This window comes from Hyla sarda, chromosome 9 (genome assembly GCF_029499605.1).
Source record: "Hyla sarda isolate aHylSar1 chromosome 9, aHylSar1.hap1, whole genome shotgun sequence".
Lineage (NCBI taxonomy): Eukaryota > Metazoa > Chordata > Amphibia > Anura > Hylidae > Hyla > Hyla sarda.
In genome coordinates, this window is record NC_079197.1 from 162908664 (window position 1) to 162925681 (window position 17018).

The following is a 17018-nucleotide window of genomic DNA, read 5'->3' on the forward strand; positions in this document are numbered from 1 at the left end:
TTACTAGAGGGCATTTACTAGAGGGCATTTACTAGAGGGCATTTACTAGCGGGCATTTACTAGAGGGCATTTACTAGAGGGCATTTACTAGCGGGCATTTACTAGAGGGCATTTACTAGCGGGCATTTACTAGCGGGCATTTACTAGCGGGCATTTACTAGAGGGCATTTACTAGCGGGCATTTACTAGCGGGCATTTACTAGCGGGAATTTACTAGCGGGCATTTACTAGCGGGCATTTACTAGCGGGCATTTACTAGAGGGCATTTACTAGCGGGCATTTACTAGCGGGCATTTCGCATTCCGAATTCCATTTCGGAGCCCCGATGAAGTTAATGGGACTCTGAATTCGAAGTGGAATCTGTGTTTTGAAAGCACAGAAATTTCGCTTAAATTCCGCAAAGCTGTAAAAAAAAAGAAAAAAAATCCGCAGTCTGCTTTTGTGAGCGGAAATTGAGCGGAATCGCAGAATTTCCGCCGAATGAAAACTGCCTTAGTGTAAACTGTAGGATTCACCAGATGAATAGTTGTATCATGCTCTTAGACTTTCTACATTATTAGATTGTCTGTCAGACTGTCTAGACCAGTGGTCTCCAAACAGTGTGCCTGCAGATGTTGCAAAACTACAACTCCCAGCATGCCCGGACAGCCGTCGGCTGTCCGGGCATGCTGGGTGTTGTAGTTTTGCAACATCTGGAGGTCCACACTTCGGAGACCAAGGGTCTAGACTTTAAGGACTCCATATTCCAGCATTTTATGAACATATGTTTACATTGATGTTTAATAAAGTATTGCATTTTAAATGGGCTTGGCGCTTTTCGACTCTTTTTTTTTTTCTTTTCTTTGAGTATTAAAAATGGCATTTTCCCAACGCAGTGCAAATTATGGTAGATTGATACACTTCACAGTCTCGGATTCACAACACACACAGATGTTCCCGGCTTTTTCTGGAGGTTTCTTCTCCCTAACTTTTCCACTAAAGGATTAAAGGGGTTATCCACCATAAGGTGACTTTAACACTGCCAGATAGTAATGGACATATGCTTAGGAAGGATTGTCTTTGTTGTGAGTCCACCATAGCTGCAGCTTTCTTTTTGTGAAATGGCTATTTGCCATTGGAGTTCCCTCCCTCCAACTACAAGTCCCAGGATCCCTTTTGTGTAAGTGTGGTGGCCCAGTACGGGATGGTGTGTCCCCATACTTCTCCTGCCCTGTCAGGCAGAGTCTCTCCATGTTCCCAGGGCCCCTTTTATGTATTATCCCCTATGTACATAAGTTGTATAATAAAATGTACTGTTTCTTAAATAGCTGTTACCATGTGATTGTTACCCAGGAGGCACTAGTGACCAGGTGACCCCACAAGTGAACTATGGGCTACTTGCACAGCCCCCCTATGGGCTGCAATCTCTCTTTTAGCTCATTGCTATTCCTGCTGAGGTCCAGTGCAGTCGTCTCAGAGTGTCCAGAGCATTGGAGGCCTCAAGCCTAAAGTCTGCAGCCACAAAGTCAGCTCAAGTAAGATAAAGTCATCTTCTTGTCAATTGTCAAGTCTTCTATAGAGTCACCATGGCCTGCACTAAAGTGTCTCTACATACTACAAGTCCCAGCAAGCCTGTGAGGTCCCCCTGTGTCACTATTCACCTCCTTGGGATATTGGCTGTACTGCATAGACTGTGTCATCTGTCTACCCTCATTAACTCCTTGGGGACGGAGCCCATTATAACCTTAAGGACCCGGCCATTTTTTGCAATTCTGACCACTGTCATTTTAAGCATTAATAACTCTGGGATGCTTTTACCTTTCATTCTGATTCCGAGATAGTTTTTTCGTGACATACCGTATTTATCGGGGTATACCACACACCGGCCTATAACACGCACCCTCATTTTACCACGGATATTTGGGTAAAAAAAGTTTTTTACCCAAATATCCATGAAAAAATGAGGGTGCGTGTGTGCGCGTGTATACCCCGATATACCCCCAGGAAAGGCAGGGGGAGAGAGGCCGTCGCTGCCCGCTTCTCTCCCCTTGCCTTTCCTGGGGTCTAGAGCGCTGCTGTCGGCCCTTCTCACCCCCTGGTTATCGGCGCCGCTGCCCGTTCTGTCCCCCTGACTATCGGTGCCAGCGCCGATAGCCAGGGGGAGAGAAGCGGCGCCGACAGCCAGGGGGAGAGAAGGGGCAGCGGCACCCATTGCCGGCGCCGCTGCCCTGTTGCCTCCCCCCATCCCCGGTGGCATAATTACCTGAGTCCGGTCCGCGCTGCTCCAGGCCTCCGTCGTGCGTCCCCAGCGTCGTTGCTATGCACGGCGCGGCGCTCTGACGTCATGCGCCGCGCCGTTCAGCGCATAGCAATGACGCCGGGGACGCACGACGGAGGCCTGGAGCAGCGCGGACCGGACTCAGGTAATTATGCCACCGGGGATGGGGGGAGGCAACGGGGCAGCGGCGCCGGCAATGGTTGCCGCTGCCCCTTCTCTCCCCCTGGCTGTCGGCACCGATAGTCAGGGGGACAGAACGGGCAGCGGCGCCGATAACCAGGGGGTGAAAAGGGCCGACAGCAGCGCTCTAGACCCCAGGAAAGGCAGGGGGAGAGAAGCGGGCAGCGACGGCCTCTCTCCCCCTGCCTTTCCTGGGGGTGTATCGGCGTATAACACGCACACAGACTTTAGGCTTAAAATTTTAGCCTAAAAAGTGCGTGTTATACGCCGATAAATACGGTATTCTACTTTATGTTAGTGGTAAATTTTTGTCGATACTTGCATCATTTCTTGGTGAAAAATTCCAAAATTTGATGAAAAAATTGAAAATTTTGCATTTTTCTAACTTTGAAGCTCTCTGCTCATAAGGAAAATGGATATTCAAAATAAATTATATTTTGATTCACATATACAATATGTCTACTTTATGCTTGCATCATACGGGAGATATCTTTATATTATTATATACAATATATTATGTTTGCATCATAAAGTTGATGAGTTTTTACTTTTGGAAGACATCAGAGGGCTTCAAAGTTCAGAAGCAATTTTCCAATTTTTCACAAAATTTTCAAAATCGGAATTTTTTAGGGGCCAGTTCAGTTTTGAAGTGGATTTGAATGTCCTTCATATAAGAAATACCCCACAAATGACCCCATTATAAAAACTGCACCCCTCAAAGTATTCAAAATAACATTCAGTAAGTTTGTTAACCCTTTAGGTGTTTCACAGGAATAGCAGCAAAGTGAAGGAGAAAATTCAAAATCTTAATTTTTTATACTCGCATGTTCTTGTAGACCCAGTTTTTGAAATTTTACAAGGGGTAAAAGGAGAAAAAGCCCCCCAAAACTTGTAACCCAATTTCTCTTGAGTAAGGAAATACCTCATATGTGTATGTAAAGTGTTCGGCGGGCGCTGTAGAAGGCTCAGAAGGGAAGGAGCGACAATGGGATTTTGGAAAGTGAGTTTTGCTGAAATGGTTTTTGGGGGCATGTCACATTTAGGAAGCCCCTATGGGGCCAGAACAGCAAAAAAAACACATGGCATACGATTTTGGAAACTACACCCCTCAAGGCACGTAACAAGGGGTCCGGTGAGCCTTAACACCCCACAGGTGTTTGACCCGGTTACAAGAATGGGGCTTGTCTCCACCAAAACCATACAGCAGTGTCTCCCACAGGGTGCCTCCAGCTGTTGCAAGACTCCCAGCCTGCCAGGACAGTCTATGGCTGTCCGGCAACACTGGGAGTTGTGGTTTTGCCACAGCTGGAGGCGCCGTTTAGGAAACACTGCCGTATGAGACGTTTTTCATTTTTATTGGGGGGGGGGGTGACGTGTAAGGGGGTGTATGTGTAGTGTTTTACTTTTTATTATTTGTTAGTGTAGTGTTTTTAAGGTACATTCACACAGGCAAGGGTTCACAGTAAGTTTCCTTGAAGGAAACCCACTGTAAACCCACCCGTGTCACATGGGGGGGGGGGGTGCCCCAAACCTTCAGCTGTGGCAAAATGACAACTCCCAGGATGCACTGACAGACCGTACATGCTGGGAGTTGTAGTTTTACAACAGCTGTAGGCAACACTGGTGGGGAACCACTGAGTTAGAAAACAGACTCTAGCTCAGTGATTCCAACCCATGTGCCTCCAGCTGCACTCTGGGAGTTGTAGTTTTGCAACAGCTGGAGGCACACGGGTTGGAATCACTGAGTTAGGAAACAGACTCTAGCTCAGTGTTTCCCAACCAGTGTGCCTACAGATGTTGCAAAACTACAATTCCCAGCATGCCCGTACAGTCAGGGATGCTGGGCGTGTAGTTCTGCAATATCTGGCCCTTCAGATGTTGCAGAACTACAACTCCCAGCATGCCTGGACAGTCTGGGCATGATAGGAGTTGTAGTTATGCAACAACTGGGGAAGAACAGTGGCCTCCAAACTGTAGCCCTCCAGATGTTGCAAAACTACAACTCCAAGCATGCCCAGACTGTCCAGGCATGCTGGGAGTTGTAGTTCTGCAACATCTGAAGGGCCAGATATTGCAGAACTACACGCCCAGCATCCCTGACTCTCTGGGCATGCTGGGAGTTGTAGTTTTGCAACATCTGGAGGGCTACAGTTTGGAGACCACCATATAGTGGTCTCCAAACTGTGCCACTTCAGATGTTGCAAAACTACAATTCCCAGCATGCCCAGACAGTCAGTGCATGCTGGGAGTTGTAGTTTTGCAACATCTGGAGGACCACTACACAGTGGTCTCCTAACTCTGACCCTCCAGATGTTGCAAAACTACAACTCCCAGCATGCCCAGACAGCCTTTGGTTGTGTGGGCATGCTTGGAGTTGTAGTTTTGCAGCTTTTAGAAGGCCACAGTGAAGATCACTTATCGCGATCTTCACTGCAGCCTTCTCCGCCGCACTTTCCGGCCGCCGGTCAGATGATGACGCCGCTGCCCGGAATGCCTCCGCCGCCGCAGGTCCGGGTAAGCCGGGCCATGTCCCCCCCCTCGCCGCCCGTGTTCCCCCCGCTCTGTACCGACTTCGATCGGTGCGCAGAGCGGGGGGAAATGAACTCTAACCCCCTGCCCCCCTCCTGCCATTGGTGGTCAGCCTGACCGACCAATGGCAGGGGATAGGAGGGGGTGGCAACACTGCCACCTCGCTCCCATCCTTTAGGCTGGTCGGAGCTGGCTCTGACAGCTCCGATCAGTCTTATTTTCCGGGAGATCGGGTCACCAGTGACCCGATTAGCCCGGATCACGGCAAATCGCAGAATTTTTTATTCTCTTAAAGAAATACTGTAATGGAATATAACTTATTCCTTATTCAAAGGATAGAAGATAAGTTATAGATCGCTGGGGGTCCGACTGCTGGGACCCCCCGCGACCTCCTGGATGGGGCCGCAGCAGTGAACAGTGTGGTAGCCCTTTGGGGGGGGGTGTGGTAGTGGTGGTATGGTATCAGTATATGAGGGGTTAATGTTAACCCTATAGTTCATGACGCCAGGCTGAGGGCTGGTATGCTGAATGTTCCGGCCTATCGCCGCCCTTCCCAGTAACGATAGGTGCATGTAATGACTGAAGGTCCACAAGGAGATTGAACTTGAACTTGAACAACTTTACTTAAGTGCTTGCGGTACATCCAAGGCACAGTAACAGTCTCGTACAAACAGTCCTTATATTGCTCAGTGACTGACAGTTGTTGCGGACCTTGAGCTATTTAGAAAGTCTCTAAATTTAAACATAAACTTAGGCTTTTCCATTACATACTTACCGCAGCTAAATGTTTATTGGCCTAAAATTGGAAAAAATCCGAACCCCCATCAGCTCAATCACTTACTGATAGAATCCTTGAGGTCAGACGAATGGAATATTTATCAGCGATTTCTGAAAATAGACTTACCCATTTTAACAATATATGGAAGGACTGGGACGGCTTTATGGAGAATACCATCCCCCGGTGAGGCAGAGGAGGTCCGGATACTGTCACATGAGCTTGCATATACTTTTCATTATAATATCTTATGTCTTTAATTTGTCTTTCTTTCTAACTATAATTTTTCTACTGTTATCTTTACCCCACTTTTTTTTTCTTTCTCCATTCTCTGAACCATATTTTTGCCAAAATATGTCATCTTATAATTCTTTTATCTCCAGTCCATTATAAATCTTGTTATAAATGATAGAGAGGATTACACTTCTATTTGCGTATACAATATGTTCTTTGTTAACGTTATAGAGAATAATGGTTAGGTTGCATGAATACTGTTACTAATTTTGAAAGGCATCATCACATGGCAACCTTGCTGTATCATATAGTGATATGACAAATCTTATTCCTTATTGTAATTAGATGTGTACTTTCATGAAACTGAAAGTTATGATTACAAGACATATCTGAGTGAATTATACAATTAGAGGACTAACAATTTATTGGTTCGGATTCAGATAATACCGATATATTTTCTTTTTATTTGTTTTCAATGTCTGTTTTTTCTTTTTTGATTCCCTTACTGTTAAAATGAAAAATTGTTTATAAAATATAAAAATAAACAGTTATATATAAAAAAAAAAATGAATTTAAGGGAAGATATTTGCAGATCCGTCCGGATTTAGGGGTTATATTAGGTCCGGTGATGCTGCAGAGTGTCTGGGAATTGATACACTCTATATTCTGAATTACTTAGCCGTTGGGCTCGGGCCTAACTCACTGCGATAGCTGCTGTGCAGATCCTTCTCGTTTGACAGCCCAGGAACAAGAGAGAGAAAATATGGCCGCCGCTCCCTTATATGGGCAGGGGGCGGGGTGAATCCGATTGGTCCGAACATCTGTCACTCACCATTACACAGAGTAATGGGATTGGATATGTCAGAGGGCTTCCAAAGGTCCTTAAGCAAAATACCATAGAGTTTACCTAGTCACGTGACCCGCAGGTCCTGCAATGCCATGGAACCGGTAATTAACCATTTATCTACATATATATTACTATATATTTACATTACCCTTACATAAATTACTAGGCTATTAGTTGGAATAGAGGCGACAAGGGGTAGGCTACACAACAGGGATCCCTACGTCCTAGGGACTCTGGCTATGGGGACCCACACATACATAGGTACCGTATAAGATGCGGTACCGGGACACCACAACAGTAAGGGGGGCTTTGTCCCCGCATGATGCAGCGGGCAAAATTCCCCCCTCCATATATCCTGTACATGGAGGGGGCGTGTCTGCCGCGGCTTCCTTCTGGGAGGACACAACGCTTCCTGCGGACTGCACCAGCCCCATACAGGAGATTGCGGGGGTTCCCAGTGGTCAGACCCCCTGTGATCTATAACTTATACTCCACTACAGTACTCCTTTAAGAATAAACATTGGGACAAAAATCACAGAAGAATTGCAAGACCAGCCATCAAACACAGGTACAGACACTATATTATGAACTACACTAACTTTACAGCCCCTGTAGCATAGTCAAATAAAAAAAAGCCTGGAATATCACTTTAACCCCTTAACGACGCAGGACGTATATTTACGTCCTGCGCCGGCTCCCGCGATATGAAGCGGGATCGCGCCGCGATCCCGCATCATATCGCGTGGGTCCCGGCGCTAATCAACGGCCGGGACCCGCGGCTAATACCACACATCGCCGATCGCGGTGATGTGCGGTATTAACCCTTTAGAAGCGGCGGTCAAAGCTGACCGCCGCTTCTAAAGTGAAACTGAAAGTATCCCGGCTGCTCAGTCGGGCTGTTCGGGACCGCCGCGGTGAAATCGCGGCGTCCCGAACAGCTGATCGGACACCGGTGTCCGATCGACGAATGACTGCTCCGTGCCTGAGATCCAGGCAGGAGCAGTCAAGCGCCGATAATGATGATCACAGGCGTGTTAATACACGCCTGTGATCAGGATGAGAGATCAGTGTGTGCAGTGTTATAGGTCCCTATGGGACCTATAACACTGCAAAAAAAAAGTAAAAAAAAAGTGTTAATAAAGGTCATTTAACCCCTTCCCTAATAAAAGTTTGAATCACCCCCCTTTTCCCATAAAAAAAATAAAACAGTGTAAAAAAACTGTGTAAAAAAAATAAACATATGTGGTATCGCCGCGTGTGTAAATGTCTGAACTATACAAATATATAATTAATTAAGCCGTACGGTCAATGGCGTACGCGCAAAAAAATTCCAAAGTCCAAAAAAGCGTATTTTGGTAACTTTTTATAACATTAAAAAATGAATAAAAAGTGATCAAAAAGTCAGATCAAAACAAAAAACACACCAATAAAAACTTCAGATCACGGCGCAAAAAATGAGTCCTCATACCGCCCCGTACGTGGAAAAATAAAAAAGTAATAGGGGTCAGAAGGTGACATTTTTAAACGTATAAATTTTCCTGCATGTAGTTATGATTTTTTCCAGAAGTGCAACAAAATCAAACCTATATAAGTAGGGTATCATTTTAACCGTATGGACCTACAGAATAATGATAAGGTGTAATTTTTACCGAAATATGCACTGCGTAGAAACGGAAGCCCGCAAAAGTTACAAAATGGCGTTTTTTTTTTCCGATTTTGTCGCACAATGATTTTTTTTTCCGTTGCGCCGTGCATTTTTTTGGTAAAATGACTAATGTCACTGCAAAGTAGAATTGGCGACGCAAAAAATAAGCCATAATATGGATTTTTAGGTGGAAAATTGAAAGGGTTATGATTTTTAAAAGGTAAGGAGGAAAAAACGAAAGTGCAAAAACGGAAAAACCCTGAGTCCTTAAGGGGCTAAAGTAACTCACAGTCCTTTGAATATTGTCCACCAAAAAAGGGTCACAGGCTGCTTTATTGGTTGTTTTCCAACAGAATACTCCTGTTACTTGTAGTTCACTGGAAATTCTACAGTTTCCAACTGCTGGGTATACATCCTATGTAGCTTTACTAGCTAATCTTTACTTGACCAGGCCATGCCGGAAGCTTTTCAGGTCCCGGCTACAACTCCATTGTTCTATGTCCTGTTGTCTCAAGAAAATCCTCGGTTTTGCTGACTGGCATACTGAAGATAAATGGCATACTTTACTGTAGGAACCTTTTTGGAAAGGACTGAAAGTCCATGTCATCTCTAACATCCAGGGTGTCTCTGTTGAATTCCAGAGTCTAGTTTATCCAGTGCAGCAGCATCCTGTTGAATTCAACAAGACTCTCTGTTGCAGCGGAATCTCTGTGCCAAATTCCAATGTGGAATCCAGCACGGAAATTCGGATGTGGGAACATGGTAATCTGAGCTGACCCTGTTACCCCTTTTCCCCACCTCGCTCCACCCCTGGCCTGCTCGCAGTGGCAATCCTTCACTCCGTGCAGCCACACAGGGACCCTGCGAGTCGGTGAGTGCACTCTGACATTGCGGTGCAGTGTACTCAGACATCGCAGCTGCTCCACGATGTCTGAGTTGAGGCCATGTGCAGTGTACATGTCATTACAAAGTAATGTGCAGTGTACTCAGACATCGCAGCTGCTCCGCGATGTCAGAGTGCACTCGACGACTTTCAGGCCCTCTGTGTGGCTGCTCGTAGCAGCAGATTGCCACTGTGAGCAGGCCAGGGGCGGAGCGAGGCAGGGGAACGGGGGTGGCAACAGCTGAAGGCACAAAATGGGTCAGGTCACCGGCAGATTGCAGCGTAAAATACGTTGCGGATCAGTTACGTGTGATCCTACCCTAAAGGGGTTATCCAGCTATTAAAAATGTATCCCCTATCCATAGAACAGGGCCTGAATGTCCCCGGTGAACCCTTTGGCCCTCACCTTCTGAGGACCACTCATCACAGAAGTGACGACCCGATCAGCCAATCACTGACTGAGGCGGGACACGTATTTACGGCCGGTGATTGGCTGAGTGGGCCGCCACTGCTAAGAAGAGTATGTCTCAGAAGGTGGGGGCCAGGGCATTCAAAAGAGAGAGTCCGGCCCCACTCTCGAGATAGGGGATACGTTTTTTAATTGCTGGATAACCCCATTAACTCAGACTTCATCTACTGCATTTCCCTAGAAATTACTCCTTTTCTAGTAATTCTTAAATATATATGAACTATACAAACAATATCACCCTTAGAGTAGAGAAGCAGAATTAAATATAAAGAAATACATTATGTATTGCAATACTCATAGGCAAACATAGATAACCATTAGTGCAATCTTAACAAAGTGCAATGCAAGAATATAAGCGAGGCAAGTTGACTCAGTTGCTGTTGTGGGACAGTGATTTCCTACAGCTCAGTGAAGACACGGAAAACCCACATAGTGGGACACTGCACTGCAATCCACTGAATATCAATTACGATCTACAAAAACTACCAATAACTTACTGATAGCTCAGATTTTCTAAGATTCCTAATGTTCATAGTATTCTAAAAATAACAGATTTTGTGGCACTAGGAATTCTGTAGCAAATAAAAAATATATATTATTATATATTATAAATATAAAGATTATAAGACATTGTTTCCCAATCAGTGTGTCTCCACCTGTTGCAAAACTACAACTTCCAGCATGCTGGGAGTTGTAGTTTTTCAACAGCTGGAGGCACTTTTGTTGGAAAACACTGTTTTAAGGAATGCAGTATACTGACATTCAATCATTACCAGCGTTTACTGTGAGCTGCGCAAGAATGATCATTACAACCATGATGTCTTCCTAAAGTATCAACAATCTAACAAAAGACTGTCCAGTAATTTCTGGATGGTTGGAAACCCTGCTTGGAGGTCCTCTTTATGCTCTTTTCTTATGATGATGAAGTGCTGTTAGGAAGGCTTTAGAAGTTGGACTTAGCAATATCTTAGCTTCACCCAAAAAATTACTTTTGTTATCAGAATTAGCGAAAGAGTAAAGTAACCATCTGGGACTAGAAAAAATCCCAATGTATTTCACAGCCACACCATCAATGTAATATGGTAAAGTCGGCATCTGACCACCAGTGAACTTGGTTTTCTTTGCTTCCCAGGATAAGTGCTAAGGGCTAAGATGAGGTAGTAGTCCCATATGTATGTCACGCAGCTGTCGCATTACCACTGTTTGAGTGTTAACCCAAAGTTTCTTTGTGATCCTACAAATAAAGCTGTTCCCGCATACACCCGGCATCTGACCACCACTGGACTTGGTGAGACCTCTGAAGCCAGGATTCCGGTAAACTACATGTAACTTTTTCTGAATCTCTTTTGTGATTCCAGAAAATACATATGTAATGTCCCAGTACACTTAGACCCTGTCAGGTTAAGTCCCTCAGTGACCTGGGGGCTCCCTGCTGGGTCTCCCCTGCTGTTTCTATAATGTTATTTATCTTACCTTATGTATTGTCAGTGTCCTAATGTTTATATAGTCTAAAGGACCTGTGAGAGGTCTCAAGGACCTGTGAAATGTCACATGTTATGTTATGCAGTCACATGATTTGTTATCACATGTTCTCTCAGAGAGCACCAGCTTAACCTATGACCCGCACCACTATATAAAGGGGCGTCCATTACAATTCACTCTCTTGTACCATCAGTCTTTACTGATAGAGCAACCACCAGAGATCTCAGTGCAAGTGATCAGCATCTGGAAGACCCCAAAAGCTACAGTAATTCCAGTAAGTCTCAAGTCTATGTCTGCTGTCACTGAAACTAGTCAAGTCCAATCTCGAGTCAAGTTAATTACAAGTATATTGGTCCAGCAAGCTGCGAGGTCCTTCTGGGTTCCGGCCACCTCTCTGGGATTTTGGCCTCAGCTGTGAAGATAATTCCATCTGTCTTAAACTCAGTAAAGCATGTGTGAAACCATAACTGGTTGGGGACTCTCATTTCACTACTAGCCATTGGAATAGCGGAAATACCGTTCGTGTGGTTCCGGTCCCAAAAACTACTGTGGCGTCACGAACACTAGGGGTTAACAACATCTTGCCCCCGGGGTTAATACCATCTGATCCCACCACCTACATCGCTACACCCATGGTCCCGCCATACACCGGTGGTCCACCACACATAATCTCTCGAAATACAGCTTTACAAAGCAAACAGAGCGCTCCATAGTGTAAGCGTCCTCCTTCTTACAAATAGAAAGAATAATAAACACGAAAGAAAACTTGGGAGCGGCTACAGTTCACATCCACATAAAACTTGAATCCTCAAAAGACAACATACAGGCTTCCAAGCTTACACTCTGTGAGTGGCCAAACAAGGACCATCCACAACTGTAACAGGTGTCTTGATAAAACGGAGAAATCTTCGGTTGCCGCTATACTCCCCTCTGGTGGAATATTTCCCACCCGAAAACGAACAAGACTGGAAAAAAGAAAAAATTGGAGGAGCTGACACACCTTTCCCCACAACTGCTGTATTTATAATATACAGTGGTCCCTCAACATACGATGGTAATACGTTCCAAATGGACCATCCTTTGCTGAAACCATCGTATGTTGAGGGATCCGTGCAATGTAAAGTATAGGACAGTGGTCTACAACCTGCGGACCTCCAGATGTTGCAAAACTACAACACCCAGCATGCCCGGACAGCCAACGGCTGGGTGTTGTAGTTTTGTAACATCTGGAGGTCCGCAGGTTGTAGACCACTGTTAGAGGAAGTTGTACTCACCTGTCCCCGCCGCTTCGGACCGTCACCGCTCGTCACTGCTGCCCGGGATGTCGCCGTCCATCGCTGTCGCTGCGTCCCCAAGGTGTCCCCGACGCTCCGGCAAGGCCTCTGCTTCCCCGGCATCCTCGCTCTCACGTCGCCGCCATCACGTCGCTACGCACGCCGCTCCTATTGGATGATGGCACGGCGTGCACAGCGACATGATGACGACGATGGAGAGCGCCGACGATGCAGGGGATCCCGAAGAGGACGCGCCGGAGCCCCGAGAACAGGTAAGTGACCATCACCGGAGCTCACGGGGCACCGTAAACGGCTATTCGGTGGCAGCTGAAGCAGTCAGCGCTGCCGGATAGCCGTTTATGCGATGGCCCCGACATACAAAAGCATTGTATGTTTATGCTGCCTTCAACATGCGATGGACTCTGAGAGTGATCGTATGCTGAAATGATCGTATGTCGGGGCCATCGTAGGTCGAGGGGTCACTGTGTGTGTGTATATATATATAAACAAAGAATAAGTTGGCCAGCACTATTGATTCAAAACTATTATACGGACCTGGCTTACAGGTGCAGGCTGCTGGGCTAAATATACAGCAACAGGAGAATACAGCAGCGCACTGCTAGCGCAAAGATATAGATAAAACATGAGTATATAGATACAACATGAGAAGCTATTCAGCTATGGTGCAGTTTGGAATCAATAGTGCTGGCCAACTTATTCTTTTTTTGTATTACACATATGGGGGAGTGGCTACCTCCATGTTGGTTCTTGCACCCCACCCACCTCTATCAGGTGTATATAAGGTTATTTGGCTGTTCCAGTCTTGCAATGCCTGCTGATCTGTTCACACACAGGCATATTCACAGTGTAGGGTCCGTCCCAATGAGATCACCTTACCGCGGTGGGACGGTTCAAGCTATTTGGCCACCAAATTGCAAGCTAAGTATCTCACTATTTCATTACTGCACCATAGCTGAATAGCTTCTCATCTTGTATCTATATACTCATGTTTTATCTATATCTTTGTGCTAGCAGTGTGCTGCTGTATTCTCCTGTTGCTGTATATATATATATATATATATATATATATATATATAAACCAAAAACAGGCGCAGCACTCCAAAAAACAGTGTGATTTAATATCTCATGTCAGCATTACAACGTTTCAACTCCACCTGGAGCCATTTTCAAGCATAGTGATATACAAACACCACAGGGCTTTTATGCCCCAAACAATTAATTAGTGCAAATCAATTCATAAAGTGCCAATGTTACGCCTAGCGCTCCGGGTCCCCGCTCCTCCCCGGAGCGCTTACGGCGTCTCTCTCTCCGCAGCGCCCCGGTCGGTCCCGCTGACCGGGAGCGCTGCACTGTCATGGCCGTCGGGGATGCGATTCGCACAGCGGGACGCGCCCGCTCGCGAATCGCATCCCAGGTCACTTACCCGTTCCCGTCCCCTGCTGTCATGTGCTGGCGCGCGCGGCTCCGCTCTCTAGGGCGCGCGCGCGCCAGCTCCCTGAGACTTAAAGGGCCAGTGCACCAATGATTGGTGCCTGGCCCAATTAGCTTAATTGGCTTCCACCTGCTCCCAGACTATTTCTGATCTCTGCCCCTGCACTCCCCTGCCGGATCTTGTTGCCTTGAGCCTAGTGAAAGCGTTACTGTGTTTGTCCATACTGTGTACTTGACCTCCTGCTATTACCTTATTGACTACGATCCTTGCTGCCTGCCCCGACCTTCTGCTACGTCCGACCTTGCTTCTGTCTACTCCCTTGTACCGTGCCTATCTTCAGCAGTCAGAGAGGTTGAGACGTTGCTAGTGGATACGACCTGGTCACTACCGCCGCAGCAAGACCATCCCGCTTTGCGGCGGGCTCTGGTGAACACCAGTAGTGACTTAGAACCGGTCCACTAGCACGGTCCACGCCTATCCCTCTCTGGCACAGAGGATCCACCTCCTGCCAGCCGGCATCGTGACAGTAGATCCGGCCATGGATCCCGCTGAGGTTCCCCTGCCTTCTATCTCTGATCTCACCACGGTGGTCGCCCAGCAATCCCGACAGATCGCCCATCTAACCCACCAGCTGTCGGAAGTGTCCACCATGGTGCAGCAACTTCAGTCGCAACTTCTGCCTCTGCTACAGCAGCAACCATCTCCTCCGCCAGCTCCTGCACCCCTTCCGCAGCGTGTGGCCACTCCTAGCCTCCGCTTGTCCCTGCCGGACAAATTTGATGGGGACTCTAAGTTTTGCCGTGGCTTTCTTTCGCAATGTTCCCTGCACTTGGAGATGATGTCGGACCAGTTTCCTACTGAAAGGTCTAAGGTGGCTTTCGTAGTCAGCCTTCTGTCTGGAAAAGCCCTGTCATGGGCCACACCGCTCTGGGACCGCGATGACCCCGTCACTGCCTCTGTACACTCCTTCTCGGAAATTCGAAGTGTCTTTGAGGAACCTGCCCGAGCCTCTTCTGCTGAGACTGCCCTGCTGAACCTGGTCCAGGGTAATTCTTCCGTTGGCGAGTACGCCATACAATTCCGTACTCTTGCTTCTGAACTTTTCTGGAATAATGAGGCCCTCTGCGCGACCTTTAAAAAAGGCCTATCCAGCAACATTAAAGATGTTCTGGCCGCACGAGAAATTCCTGCTAACCTGCATGAACTCATTCATCTAGCCACTCGCATTGACATGCGTTTTTCTGAGAGACATCAAGAGCTCCGCCAGGAAAAAGACTTAGATCTCTGGGCACCTCTCCCACAGTCTCCATTGCAATCTACGCCTAGGCCTCCCGCCGAGGAGGCCATGCAAGTGGATCGGTCTCGCCTGACCCAGGAGGAGAGGAATCGCCGTAGGGAAGAAAATCTTTGTCTGTACTGTGCCAGTACCGAACATTTCCTGGTGGATTGCCCTATCCGTCCTCCACGTCTGGGAAACGCACGCTCGCACCCAGCTCTCGTGGGTGTGGCGTCTCTTGATTCAAAGTCGGCTTCTCCACGTCTCACGGTGCCCGTGCGGATTTCTCCTTCAGCCAACTCCTCCCTCTCAGCCGTGGCCTGCCTGGACTCTGGTGCCTCTGGGAATTTTATTCGGGAGTCCTTGGTGAATAAATTCTGCATCCCGGTGACCCGTCTCGTCAAGCCACTCTACATTTCCGCGGTCAACGGAGTCAGGTTGGATTGCACCGTGCGTTACCGCACGGAGCCCCTCCTAATGTGCATCGGACCTCATCACGAAAAAATTGAGTTTTTGGTCCTCTCCAATTGCACTTCCGAAATTCTCCTTGGACTACCCTGGCTTCAACACCATTCCCCAACCCTGGATTGGTCCACAGGGGAGATCAAGAGCTGGGGTACCTCTTGTTTCAAGGACTGCCTTAAACCGGTTCCCAGTACTCCCTGCCGTGACCCTGTGGTTCCTCCTGTATCCGGTCTCCCTAAGGTCTTTATGGACTCTGCCTGCCATAAGAAGTGCCTCTCCCCCCCTCCCAGTCCAGTCAGGCAAGCCTCGGTGCCTCCTCATGGCCCCCGTCCTGGTGTCACACTGCCCCGTGCCAGGCCTCGCCCTCTGCCCTCCCTCCCCATTCCCACTCCTGCTGTACTGCCTGCCGTTGAGGAATCCCTCCATTCTTTCCCGGTGTCCTCATCCCAGGGGAGGCAGTTACCGGACAAAGAGAAGGGGAGACCTAAGGGGGGGGGGGGTACTGTTACGCCTAGCGCTCCGGGTCCCCGCTCCTCCCCGGAGCGCTTACGGCGTCTCTCTCTCCGCAGCGCCCCGGTCGGTCCCGCTGACCGGGAGCGCTGCACTGTCATGGCCGTCGGGGATGCGATTCGCACAGCGGGACGCGCCCGCTCGCGAATCGCATCCCAGGTCACTTACCCGTTCCCGTCCCCTGCTGTCATGTGCTGGCGCGCGCGGCTCCGCTCTCTAGGGCGCGCGCGCGCCAGCTCCCTGAGACTTAAAGGGCCAGTGCACCAATGATTGGTGCCTGGCCCAATTAGCTTAATTGGCTTCCACCTGCTCCCAGACTATTTCTGATCTCTGCCCCTGCACTCCCCTGCCGGATCTTGTTGCCTTGAGCCTAGTGAAAGCGTTACTGTGTTTGTCCATACTGTGTACTTGACCTCCTGCTATTACCTTATTGACTACGATCCTTGCTGCCTGCCCCGACCTTCTGCTACGTCCGACCTTGCTTCTGTCTACTCCCTTGTACCGTGCCTATCTTCAGCAGTCAGAGAGGTTGAGCCGTTGCTAGTGGATACGACCTGGTCACTACCGCCGCAGCAAGACCATCCCGCTTTGCGGCGGGCTCTGGTGAACATCAGTAGTGACTTAGAACCGGTCCACTAGCACGGTCCACGCCTATCCCTCTCTGGCACAGAGGATCCACCTCCTGCCAGCCGGCATCGTGACAGCCAATCATATAAACATCATATAAAAGTATAAACTG